Source organism: Arachis stenosperma, chromosome 1 (genome assembly GCF_014773155.1).
Source record: "Arachis stenosperma cultivar V10309 chromosome 1, arast.V10309.gnm1.PFL2, whole genome shotgun sequence".
Classification (NCBI taxonomy): Eukaryota; Viridiplantae; Streptophyta; class Magnoliopsida; order Fabales; family Fabaceae; genus Arachis; species Arachis stenosperma.
Genome location: NC_080377.1, coordinates 66905871 through 66918941, shown reverse-complemented (window position 1 = coordinate 66918941; position 13071 = coordinate 66905871). Strand labels below are relative to the sequence as shown.

Sequence of the window (13071 nt, the reverse complement as noted above, 5' to 3'; positions counted from 1 at the left end):
ACAAAATATGAGAGAATAAACAAAAGAGATCAAAAGACTTCCAAAATAGAATGAAGATCTTCCGCTCTGTCACCACCAAGCAACTCACTAAGGTGGGTTGCAACCTACATCTGAAAAACAACAAATAGAATATGGTATAAGAACCGGAGGTTCTCAGTTTGGTAACAGTGCCTAGTGATGTAAGATATAAGACCCCAAGACGCCAGAGGCAATCCTTGAACTTCATATCCATCACAAGATTCATCTTAAGGCATATCTAAAATAGAAAAGCATAAATTAAAACCGTAACATAACTTAAAACCTTAACAGTATAAAAAGGGTAATCTAACTTAAAGGATTTTCTAGTCTAACTGTTCTTCGCTATCCCACAACCTTTACCAACCTATCTTCCATGCAATCCCATCGCCACCGCCTTCCGAACCTTCTCAATCCCAGTAGAAAACACAGATAATTTCAATGCAAGTAAAACAAGAGTATAAGCATATATAGTAAGTAATTCAAGTATACAATTAGAAATCAATCTTGGAAAACACCCCCAGCTCCTTGCAGCTGATCCATCAAGTCATCTACTCTTGGCAGCGGGTACTTATTCTTCGCAGTCACTTTGTTCAACTGTCGGTAATCCACACACAGTCGCATTCCTCTATCCTTCTTCTTCACCAATAAAACTGGCGCTCCCCACGGTGATACACTCGGTCGAATGAACCTCTTGTTCAGAAGCTCTTCCAGCTGAGTCTTTAATTCATCCAGCTCTATAGGAACCATTCTATACGGCGTAATCGACATTGGTTCGGCTCTCGGCACCAATTCAATTGCAAATTCAATCTCCCTTTGAGGTGGGAACTCAGGAATATCTTCTGGTAACACTTTTGGAAAGTCTCTAACTATCGGTATTTCACCTAAGTTTTGGGCATCACCCAAAGCGTTAGCAGTTAACAAGATATAACCCTGACACTCTTCCCCACTACAGTGCACTATCACAGAGTTCAGGTAATACCCCTCAGTTATCACTGCCCTATTTTCTCCTTCCGGCATAAACTGAATTGACTGCTCAAAGCAATTCAACAAAACCCGATTCTTCGACAACCAATCAAATCCCAAAATCATCTCCAACCCAACCATTGGTAAACAAATCAAATTATGCACAAAGTCTTTACCCTCAAGCTTGAAACCTACTTACCTACACCCTGACCTAGTCATAATCGTCTGATGCGGAGTATGTACATGCAATTCAAATGCCAATTCTGACACTTTCAAGCCTAGTTCCTCAACTTTGTCAAATGAAATAAACGAATGCGAAGCTCTAGTATCATATAATGCAATCAAGAATTTGTCACCAATTAAATAGTTACCTCTCATAAGAGAATTCGTCTTAGTAGCATCCTTGGCGTTCACAGCAAACACTCGCCCCTGGTGCTGACTCTGACCCGCATTCGGGTTCTTCCCACGAGTGCAATCCCTCTCGGGTTTAGTTGTTCATAGCTCTAGAAATGAAAAATGGCAGAAAATAATACATCCAAGCTAAAAGTGCAGAAAAGTAAATATATAAAGAGTAGTTCTCCAAAGTGCCAAGCCTCTCTATAGTTCAAAACTACTCCTATATATACTACTCCTCTTGATCTTCTAGTGAGTTCTTCAAGTCTTGGATGTGGACTTTGGATCTTGAGTTGAAGCAGTTCCAATCTTTTGTGGGCTCAGCTTGCAGAGAAGTATGAATTAGGCATGGGTGTTAGTGAAGTTAACGTTAAGTGACATTGTGGGTTCGAAAACGTTAGTGGCAATCACAATTTTCACTAACGTTCCAACCCCATATAGCCAAAGCTTTTGATCTTAATTCAATTGGTTAGTTGTCTTAGAAAAGAAACTCTCCATAATTGGATCTCCTTTGAGCCTTGGAAAAGGGATGAGGAGATCATGCTAGAAATGCTTTCTCATGTTGGACCAAATTGGGGTCTGGGCGGATATAGTGACATGTAATCCTCCCAACACTTTGATTTGGAAATGCATGTGGTATAATCAGTGACCATACTTCATCTCTTCCCATGAGCAATTAAATCAAGAAATTTGGCAATTGTTCAAGCTTAGAGAGATTGGATTTCCAAGGAATTAGAATCTAATCACCTAAGATTGCCAAGGAGATCAATAGATGCATTGATTGAGGAAGAGATGAAAATGAACTTGATCTAGAGTATACAACATCTCCTGAGCCCAATGAATTTCCCATTTCTGATCTTACCCATTTTCTTTATTTTCTGTCATTTATTTTCATGCTCATTACCCCAAATCCCCATTTAAGATTCTGCACTTTATTTTTTGCTATTTACTTTTCCGCCATTTAATTTTCTGCAATTCTCAAACTACACTCTGTTTAGCTCAACTAGCATACTCTTCCAACTAAAGTTGCTTGACCAATCTATCCCTGTGGGATTCGACCTCACTCTATTATGAGTTTTTACTTGACGACAAATTCGGTATACTTGCCGAAGGAAAATTTGTTGAGAGATAAGTTTTCATGCATCAAGTTTATGGCGCCGTTGCCGGGGATTGATTTTGTATCAACAATGATTAAGTTGGAAGCTCACTAGATTGAGCAATTTTTTTTCTTGTTTATTTACTTTATTCAGTCATTTATTTTCACTTTGTTTAATCCTCTATACCCTCTCTGTTTTTCTTTCTTTCTTTGTTATTATCTACAATTCTGCTCACTAACCCACTAACTGTTTGATAATTTGTATCACTCACACTAACAATCACTCTAACAAGAATAACCTCTTCATTTTATCTCTTGCTGCTTGTTTTATTAGTTGTATGACAAGGAGAAGAAAGGGAACCTCATCTTCCTTCGATTCAGAACATGAGAGAACCCTCTGGAGATTAAGGAGGGAAGCAAGAGGGAAAGGAGTTGTTGGTGCTGAGGAAGAGGAAGAGTACTTTGAACCCAACATGGAAGAGAACTTGGAAAACAATCATGAAGAAGAAGCTCACAACCATGCTAGAGAAGGCCCTGCAAATCATGCTGGGCAAGAAAGGAGAGTTATAGGCTCCTACATCAATCCAAATCCAGAAAACTGTGGAAGTAGCATCCAGAAGCCCACCATACATGCCAACAACTTTGAACTAAAACCCTAGCTCATCACCCTTGTTCAGAACAATTGCTCATTTGGAGGAAGTTCTCAAGAAGACCCTAATCAACATCTAATCATCTTCCTGATAATTTGTGACATTGTGAAGTCTAATGGAGTCCACTCGGATGTCTATAGGCTGCTGTTGTTTCCTTTTTCACTCAGGGACAAGGCATCCAAGTGGCTCAAATCCTTTCCAAATGAGAGCTTGACAAATTGGGAAGATGTGGTGAACAAATTTTTGGCAAGATTCTACCCTCCTCAAAGAATTAACAGGCTGAGAGCTGAGGTGCAGACTTTCAGGCAACAAGATGGTGAGTCTCTCTATGAGGCATGGGAGAGGTTCAAGGACTTAACAAGAAGATGCCCACCAGATATGTTCAATGAATGGGTTCAACTTCACATTTTCTATGAAGGTCTTTCCTATGAGTCAAAGAAGGCTATAGATCATTCATCAGGGGGCTCTCTAAATAAGAAGAAAATCATTGAAGAAGCCATAGATGTCATTGAAATAGTAGCTGAGAATGACTACTTCTATGCCTTTGAAAGAAGTAACACTAGAGGAGTAATGGAGCTGAACTACATGGATGCATTGCTAGCTCAAAATAAGATGATCACCAAGCAGCTAGCAGATCTCACCAAGAAGGTAGAGGAAAACCAAGTTGCAGCAGTCATCACGTCATCACCAACTCAAGAAGGAGTGAATATAGGAGAAAAAGATGACTGGGAACAAGTCAACTATGTTGGAAACTCACCTAAACAAGTCCATGACCCATACTCCAAAACCTACAACTCTGGATGGAGAAATCACCCCAACTTTGGTTGGGGAAATCAACAAGACCAAGGTCAAGACCAGAGACGCCACAACTTCAACTCCAACAGCAATGCAACTCACCAACATACCTCACAGAGACCCTATCAACAACCACCTAACCACCCTTCTCAACCACTTAATCTCAACTCACCATCATTAACAGAGGATAGACTTTCAAAAATTGAGACTCTACTTGAAGATTTATGTAGAGAAGTCCAAGATAACAAGGTGTTCAAGAAAGAAGTGCGAGCCAATATAAAAAACCGAGAAAACATCAAGAGACTGGAGTCCCAAGTAAGGTATCTATCTCAACAAATTCCCAAACCCACTAATGGATTTCCTAGTGACATGGAGAAGAACCCAAGAGGAGAAACAAAGAAAGTAAGGTGGGAAGAGTGTAAGATGATCACTGGTGAACGAAATTGTGATTCCTTTGTTATTGTATTTTGTAAAATTCATTGCTTTTTCAACGATGTGTGGACACAACTCCGTTCAACTTAACCAGCAAGTGTACTGGGTCATCCAAGTAATACCTTACGTGAGTAAGGGTCGATCCCACAGAGATTGTTGGTATGAAGCAAGCTATGGTCACCTTGTAAATCTCAGTTAGGCAGATTAAATTGGCTTATGGGTTTTCGAAAATTAATAATAAATAGAAAATAAAAAGGGATAGAAATACTTATGTAAATCAATAGTGGGAATTTCAGATAGGCGTGTGGAGATGCTATGCTCCTCTTGAATCTCTACTTTCTCATTGCTTTCATCCAATCCTTCTTACTCCTTTCCATGGCAAGCTGTATGTAGGGCATCACCATCATCAATGGCTACTTTTAATCCTCTCGGGAAAATGGTCCTATGAGCTGTCACTGCACGGCTAATCGTCTGGAGGCATCACCCTTGTTGATAGCTACATTCCATCCTCTCAGTGAAAATGGTCCAAATGCTCTGTCACAGCACGGCTAATCATCTGTCGGTTCTCAATCAGGTTGGAGTAGAATCCATTGATTCTTTTGCGTTTGTCACTAACGCCCAGCCTTCAGGAGTTTGAAGCTCGTCACAGTCATTCAATATCGAAATCCTACTCGAAATACCACAGACAAGGTTAGACTTTCCGGATTCCCAGGATCCTACTCGGAATACCACAGACAAGGTTAGACTTTCCGGATCCCCATGAATGCTGCCATCTATCTAGATTATACCACGAAGATTCTGTTGGGGAATCTAAGAGATATGCGCCCGGCCTAAGGTAGAACGGAAGTGGTTGTCAATCACGCACGTTCATAGGTGAGAATGATGATGAGTGTCATGAATCATCACATTCATCAAAGTTAAGTGTAGCGTATATCTTGGAATAAGAATAAAAGAGAATTGAATAGAAAGTAATAGTAATTGTATTGAAACTTGAGGTACAGCAGAGCTCCACACCCTTAATCTATGGTGTGCAGAAACTCCACTGTTGAAAATACATAAGTGAAAGGTTCAGGCATGGCCGAATGGCCAGCCCCCATGAAGGTGATCAAAAGACCGAATGGTCAAGAGATATGTCCAATACACTAGTTAAATGTTCTATTTATAATAAACTAGCTCCTAGGGTTTACATGAGTAAGTAATTGATGCATAAATCCACTTCCGGGACCCACTTGGTGTATGCTTGGGCTGAGCTTGATCTATCCACGAGCTGAGGCTTCTCTTGGAGTTGAACTCCAAGTTATGACGTGTTTTGGGCGTTCAACTCCGGATCATGACGTGTTTCTGGCGTTTAACTCCAGACAGCAATATGTACTTGGCGTTCAACGCCAAGTTACGTCGTCAATTTCCGAATAAAGTATGGACTATTATATATTGCTGGAAAGCTCTGGATGTCTACTTTCCAACGCCGTTGAGAGCGCTCCATTTGGAGTTCTGTAGTTACAGAAAATCCATTTCGAGTGCAGGGAGGTCAAATTCCAACAGCATCAGCAGTCCTTTTGTCAGCCTTTTTCAGAGTTTTGCTCAAGTCCCTCAATTTCAGCCAGAAATTACCTGAAATCACAGAGAAACACAGAAACTCATAGTAAAGTCCAAAAATGTGAATTTAACATAAAAACTAATGAAAACATCCCTAAAAGTAGCTTGAACTTACTAAAAACTACCTAAAAACAATGCCAAAAAGCGTATAAATTATCCGCTCATCACAACACCAAACTTAAATTGTTGCTTGTCCCCAAACAAGTGAAAATCAAATAGGATAAAAAGAAGAGAATATACTATAAATTCCAGAATATCAATGAATATTAATTATAATTAGATGAGCAGGACTTGTAGCTTTTTGCTTCTGAACAGTTTTGGCATCTCACTTTTTCCTTTGAAGTTCTGAATGATTGGCTTCTTTAGGAACTTAGAATTTTGGATAGTGTTATTGACTTTCCTAGTTAAGTATGTTGATTCTTGAACACAGCTACTTATGAGTCTTGGCCGTGGCCCTAAGCACTTTGTTTTCCAGTATTACCACCAGATACATAAATGCCACAGACACATAGCTGGGTGAACCTTTTCAGATTGTGACTTAGCTTTGCTAGAGTCCCCAGTTAGAGGTGTCCAGAGCTCTTAAGCACACTCTTTTTGCTTTGGATCACGACTTTAACCACTCAGTCTCAAGCTTTTCACTTGGACTTTCATGCCACAAGCACATGGTTAGGGACAGCTTGATTTAGCCGCTTAGGCCTGGATTTTATTTCCTTGGGCCCTCCTATCCATTGATGCTCAAAGCCTTGGATCCTTTTTATCCTTGCCTTTTGGTTTTAAGGGCTATTGGCTTTTTCTGCTTGCTTTTTCTTTTTCTTTCTATTTTTTTTGAAAGTTTCTTCTTGTTCACTGCTTTTTCTTGCTTCAAGAATCAATTTCATGATTTTTCAGATCATCAATAACATTTCTCTTTGTTCATCATTCTTTCAAGAGCCAACAATTTTAACATTCATAAACAACAAGATCAAAAGACATATGCACTGTTCAAGCATTCATTCAGAAAACAAAAAGTATTGTCACCACATCAATATAATTAAATTAAATTCAAGGATAAATTTGAAATTCATGTACTTCTTGTTCTTTTGAATTAAAACATTTTTTTTCATTTAAGAGAGGTGAAGGATTCATGGAATTATTCATAACTTTAAGACATGGTTACTAACTACTAATGATCATGAAGTAGAGACACAAAACATAGATAAACACAGCATAAAAACCGAAAAGCAAAAAGAAATAAGAACAAGGAATGAATCCACCTGAGTGAGGGTGGCGCCTTCTTGAAGGTCCAATGGTGCTCTTTGAGCTCCTCTATGTCTCTTCCTTGCTTCCGTTGAATGATTCCTAGTAATTTTGGTGTTCCTACCCTTAGTTGCTTCCAATATTTGTGTGGAGGACAATTTATCCCCTGAGGTATCTCAGGGATCTCTTGATTTGCAGCCACATGTTCTACCACTGAGCTATAAACCCTTTACATGAGTCTTTCCATCTCCCATGACTCAGAGGTGGAAGCTTTTGTCTTCCCTTTTTTTTTGGATGTCTCTAGCCTTAGGTGCCATTAATGGTTATGGAAAAGCAAAAAGCTATGCTTTTACCACACCAAACTTAGAAAATTACTCGCCCTCGAGCAAGAGAAGAAAGAAAAGATGAAGAAGAAGAAGAAGGTATGGAGGAGATGGAGGCATGTGTGTAGTCGGCTATATGGGTGGGTTTGGGTGGGAAAGAGTTTTGAATTTTGAGGGTGGGTGGGGTTTATGGGGAAGAGTGGATAGTAGTGAGTGGTGAATAAAAAACAGAAGGGATGACCATGAATGGAGAGAGAGAGGGTGAGGTAGGTGGATCCTGTGAGGTCCACAGATCCTGAGGTGTCAAGGAATTCCATCCCTACACCAAATAGGCATGTAAAATGCCTTTGCACACCATTCTGGCGTTTAAACGCCCATTGGTGCACATTCTGGGCGTTCAACGCCCATGTAAAGCATGTTTCTGGCGTTGAACGCCAGTTTCATGCTTGTTACTGGCGTTCAGCGCCAGTTTTTCTTCTCCAGGCACATTCCTGGCGTTCAGCGCCAGAATGTTGCTTGTTTCTGGCGTTTAGCGCCAGAATGATGCTCTGTTCTGGCGTTGAACGCCAACCTGTGCGTCCTCCAGGGTGTAAATTTTTTCTTCTGCTGTTTTTGACTCTGTTTTTAATTTTTATGATTTTTTTGTGACTCCTCATGATCATGTACCTAATAAAACATAAAATAACAATAAAATAGAATAAAATAAAAATTAGATAAAATTGGGTTGCCTCCCAACAAGCGCTTCTTTAATGTCAATAGCTTGACAGTGGCTCTCATGGAGCCACAAGGTGATCAGGTCAATGTTGTATAGTCCCAACACCAAACTTAGAGTTTGGATATGGGGTCTTAACACCAAACTTAAAGTTTGGTTGTGGCCTCCCAACACCAAACTTAGAGTTTGACTGTGGGGGCTCTTCTTGACTCTGAACTGAGAGAAGCTCTTCATGCTTACTCTCTTTTGTCACAGAGGGATGGCCATGTGCCTTAAACACAAGGTAGTCCCCATTCAATTGAAGGACTAATTCACCTCTGTTGACATTTATCACAGCTCCTGCTGTGGCTAGGAAAGGTCTTCCAAGGATGATGCAATCATCCTCTTTCTTCCTAGTGTCTAAGATTATGAAATCAGCAGGGATGTAAAGGCCTTCAACCTTTACTAACACGTCCTCTACTATTCCATAAGCTTGTCTCAATGACTTATCTGCCAATTGTAATGAGAACAAGGCAGGTTGTACCTCAATAATCCCCAGCTTTTCTATTACAGAGAGTGGCATAAGATTTATCCCTGACCCTAGATCACACAGAGCTTTTGCAAAGGTCATGGTGCCCATGGTACAAGGTATCAAAAACTTGCCAGGATCTTGTTTCTTTTGAGGTAGAATTTGCTGAATCCAGGTATCCAGTTCACTAATGAGCAAGGGAGGTTCACTTTCCCAAGTCTCATTACCAAACAACTTGGCGTTCAGCTTCATGATAGCTCCTAAATATTGAGCAACTTGCTCTCCAGTGACATCTTCATCCTCTTCAGAGGAAGAATAGTCTTCAGAGCTCATGAATGGCAGAAGGAGATTTAATGGAATCTCTATGGTCTCTATATGAGCCTCAGATTCCTTTGAATCCTTAATAGGAAACTCCTTCTTGCTTGAGGGACGTCCCAGGAGGTCTTCCTCACTAGGATTTTCGTCCTCCTCCTCCCTTGTGCCTTCGGCCATATTGACTATATCAATGGCCTTGCACTCTCCTTTTGGATTCTCTTCTGTATTGCTTGGGAGAATACTGGGAGGAGTTTCAATAACTTTCTTACTCAACTGGCCCACTTGTGCCTCCAGATTTCTAATGGAGGATCTTGTTTCACTCATGAAACTGAAAGTGGCCTTTCACAGATCAGAGACTATATTGGCTAAATTAGAAGTATTTTGTTCAGAATTCTCTGTCTGTTGCTGAGAAGATGATGGATATGGCTTGCTATTGCTCAGCCTATTGTGTCCACCATTGTTAAAGCCTTGTTGAGGCTTTTGTTGATCCTTCCATGAGAAATTTGGATGATTTCTCCATGATGAGTTATAGGTGTTTCCATAAGGTTCACCCATGTAATTAACCTCTGCCATGGCAGGGTTCTCAGGATCATAAGCTTCTTCAGAAGCTGCCTCTCTAGTACTGTTGGATGCATGTTGCCATCCATTCAGATTTTGAGAGATCATGTTGACCTATTGAGTCAACACTTTGTTCTGAGCCAATATGGCATTCAGAGCATCAATTTCAAGAACTCCTTTCTTCTGAGGTATCCCATTATTCACGAAATTCCTTTCAGAAGTGTACATGAATTGGTTGTTTGCAACCATATCAATGAGTTCTTGAGTCTCTTCAGGCATTTTCTTTAGGTGAATAGATCCACCTGCAGAATGGTCCAATGACATTTTCGAAAATTCAGAGAGGCCATAATAGAATATATCTAATATGGTCCATTCTGAAAACATGTCAGATGGACATCTTTTGGTCAGCTGCTTGCATCTTTCCCAAGCTTCATAGAGGGATTCACCATCTTTTTGTTTGAAGGTTTGAACATCCACTCTCAGCTTGCTCAGCTTTTGAGGAGGAAAGAATTTATCCAAGAAGGCAGTGACCAACTTATCCCAGGAGTCCAGGCTATCCTTGGGTTGTGAATCCAACCATATTCTAGCTCTGTCTCTTACAGCAAAAGGGAAAAGCATGAGCCTGTAGACTTCAGGATCAACTCCATTTGTCTTTACAGTCTCACAGATCTGCAAGAACTCAGTTAAAAACTGATAGGGATCTTCAGTTGGAAGTCCATAAAACTTGCAGTTTTGTTGCATTAATGCAACTAGCTGAGGTTTTAGCTCAAAATTATTGGCTCCAATGGCAGGAATGGAGATGCTTCTTCCATCAAATTTGGACGTTGGCTTTGTGAAGTCACCAAGCATTCTCCTTGCATTATTATTATTTTCGGCTGCCATCTCCTTCTCTTGTTCGAAAATTTCTGAAAGGTTGTTTCTGGATTGTTGTAACTTAGCTTCTCTTAATTTTCTCTTCAGAGTCCTTTCAGGTTCTGGATCAATTTCAACAAGAGTGCCTTTTTCCCTGTTCCTGCTCATATGAAAGAGAAGAAAACAAGAAAAGAAGAGGAATCCTCTATGTCACAGTATAAAGATTCCTTTATGTTAGTAGAAGAAGAAAGGGGAGAAGAATGTAGAAGAGGGGATTCGGATAATTAGATGGAGAGAGGTGAAGAGAAGTGTTAGTAATTAAATAATTAAATAGAAGAAGAAAAGAGAAGGGAAATTTCGAAAATAATTTTGAAAAAGAGGTTAGTAATTTTCGAAAATTAAAGATAAAATATAATTGAAATTGAAATTTAAAACAATTAATTAATTAAAAAGAATTTTTGAAAAAGAGAGAGGTATTTTCGAAAATTGAAGAGGGAAAAGTAGTTAGGTGGTTTTGAAAAAGATAAGAAACAAACAAAAAGTTAGTTAGTTGATTGAAAAAGATTTTAAAATCAAATTTGAAAAAGATAAGAAGATAAGAAGTTAGATAAGATATTTTGAAATCAAATTTTGAAAAAGATAAAATTTTGAGAAGGATAAGATAAAAAGATAAGATAGAAATTTTAATAAAAAGATATTTTGAAAAAGATTTAATTTTTAAAATGACTTGACTAACAAGAAACTACAAGATAAGATTCTAGAACTTAAAGATTGAACCTTTCTTAACAAGAAAGTAACAAACTTCAAATTTTTGAACCAATCACATTAATTGTTAGCTAATTTTCGAAAATTTGATAAAAAGATAAGAAAAAGATTTTGAAAAATAATTTTTTTCAAAATTTTCGAAAAATAGAAAAAAATGAAAAAGATATGATTTTGAAGAAGATTTTGAAAAGATAAGATTTTTTTTTAAATTGAAATTTTGACTTGACTTGTAAGAAATAACTAATTTTTAAAAATTTTTGACCAAGTCAACCCAAAATTTCGAAAACTTGGAGGAAAATAAGGAAAAGATATTTTTTTATTTTTGAATTCTTAAAGATGAGAGAGAAAAACAACAAAAATACTTAATGCATGAAATTTTTAGATCAAAACAATGAATGCATGCAAGAATGCTATGAATGTCAAGATGAACACCAAGAACACTTTGAAGATCATGATGAACATCAAGAACACAATTTTGAAAAATTTTTGATGCAAAGAAAACATGCAAGACACCAAACTTAGAAATCTTTAATGCATGGACTCTAACAAATGAAAAATGCATATGAAAAACAACAAACAACACAAAACAAGAAATCATCAAGATCAAACAAGAGGATTTACCAAGAACATCTTGAAGATCATGAAAAACACTATGAATGCATGAATTTTTGAAAAATGCAAGAAAAAATTTTTTTAAAGCATGCAATTGACACCAAACATAAAAATTGACTCAAGACTCAAACAAGAAACACAAAATATTTTTGGTTTTTTTATGATTTTATGATTTTTTGTATTTTTATTATTTTTTTCGAAAATATACTTTAAAAAAAACGAAAAATAAAAGAAAAATTTTTGAAAAAGATTTTTGAAAAGAAAATTACCTAATCTGAGCAACAAGATGAACTGTCAGTTGTCCATACTCGAACAATCCCCGGCAACGGCGCCAAAAACTTGGTGGACAAAATTGTGATTCCTTTGTTATTGTATTTTGTAAAATTCATTGCTTTTTCAACTATGTGTGGACACAACTCCGTTCAACTTAACCAGCAAGTGTACTGGGTCATCCAAGTAATACCTTACGTGAGTAAGGGTCGATCCCACAGAGATTGTTGGTATGAAGCAAGCTATGGTCACCTTGTAAATCTCAGTTAGGCAGATTAAATTGGTTTATGGGTTTTCGAAAATTAATAATAAATAGAAAATAAAGAGGGATAGAAATACTTATGTAAATCAATAGTGGGAATTTCAGATAGGCGTGTGGAGATGCTATGCTCCTCTTGAATCTCCACTTTCTCATTGTTTTCATCCAATCCTTCTTACTCCTTTCCATGGCAAGCTGTATGTAGGGCATCACCATCATCAATGGCTACTTTTAATCCTCTCGGGAAAATGGTCCTATGCGCTGTCACTGCACGGCTAATCGTCTGGAGGCATCACCCTTGTTGATAGCTACATCCCATCCTCTCAGTGAAAATAGTCCAAATGCTCTGTCACAGCACGGCTAATCATCTGTCGGTTCTCAATCAGGTTAGAGTAGAATCCATTGATTCTTTTGCGTCTGTCACTAACGCCCAACCTTCAGGAGTTTGAAGCTCGTCACAGTCATTCAATACCGGAATCCTACTCGGAATACCACAGACAAGGTTAGACTTTCCGGATTCCCAGGATCCTACTCGGAATACCACAGACAAGGTTAGACTTTCCGGATCCCCATGAATGCCGCCATCTATCTAGCTTATACCACGAACATTCTGTTGGGGAATCTAAGAGATATGCGCCCGGCCTAAGGTAGAATGGAAGTGGTTGTCAATCACGCACGTTCATAGGTGAGAATGATGATGAGTGTCACGGATCATCAC

At 38.5% G+C, this 13071-nt stretch overlaps 1 non-coding gene across 1 annotated transcript; it reads right to left on the bottom strand.

Moving 5' to 3' along the window:
* Positions 1-3396: 3396 nt before the first annotated feature.
* LOC130949945 (small nucleolar RNA R71) lies at positions 3397-3503 on the bottom strand. Its single transcript, XR_009073492.1, has one exon. It is a non-coding gene; the product is annotated as a small nucleolar RNA R71 (small nucleolar RNA).
* Between the last annotated feature and the right edge of the window lie 9568 nt (positions 3504-13071).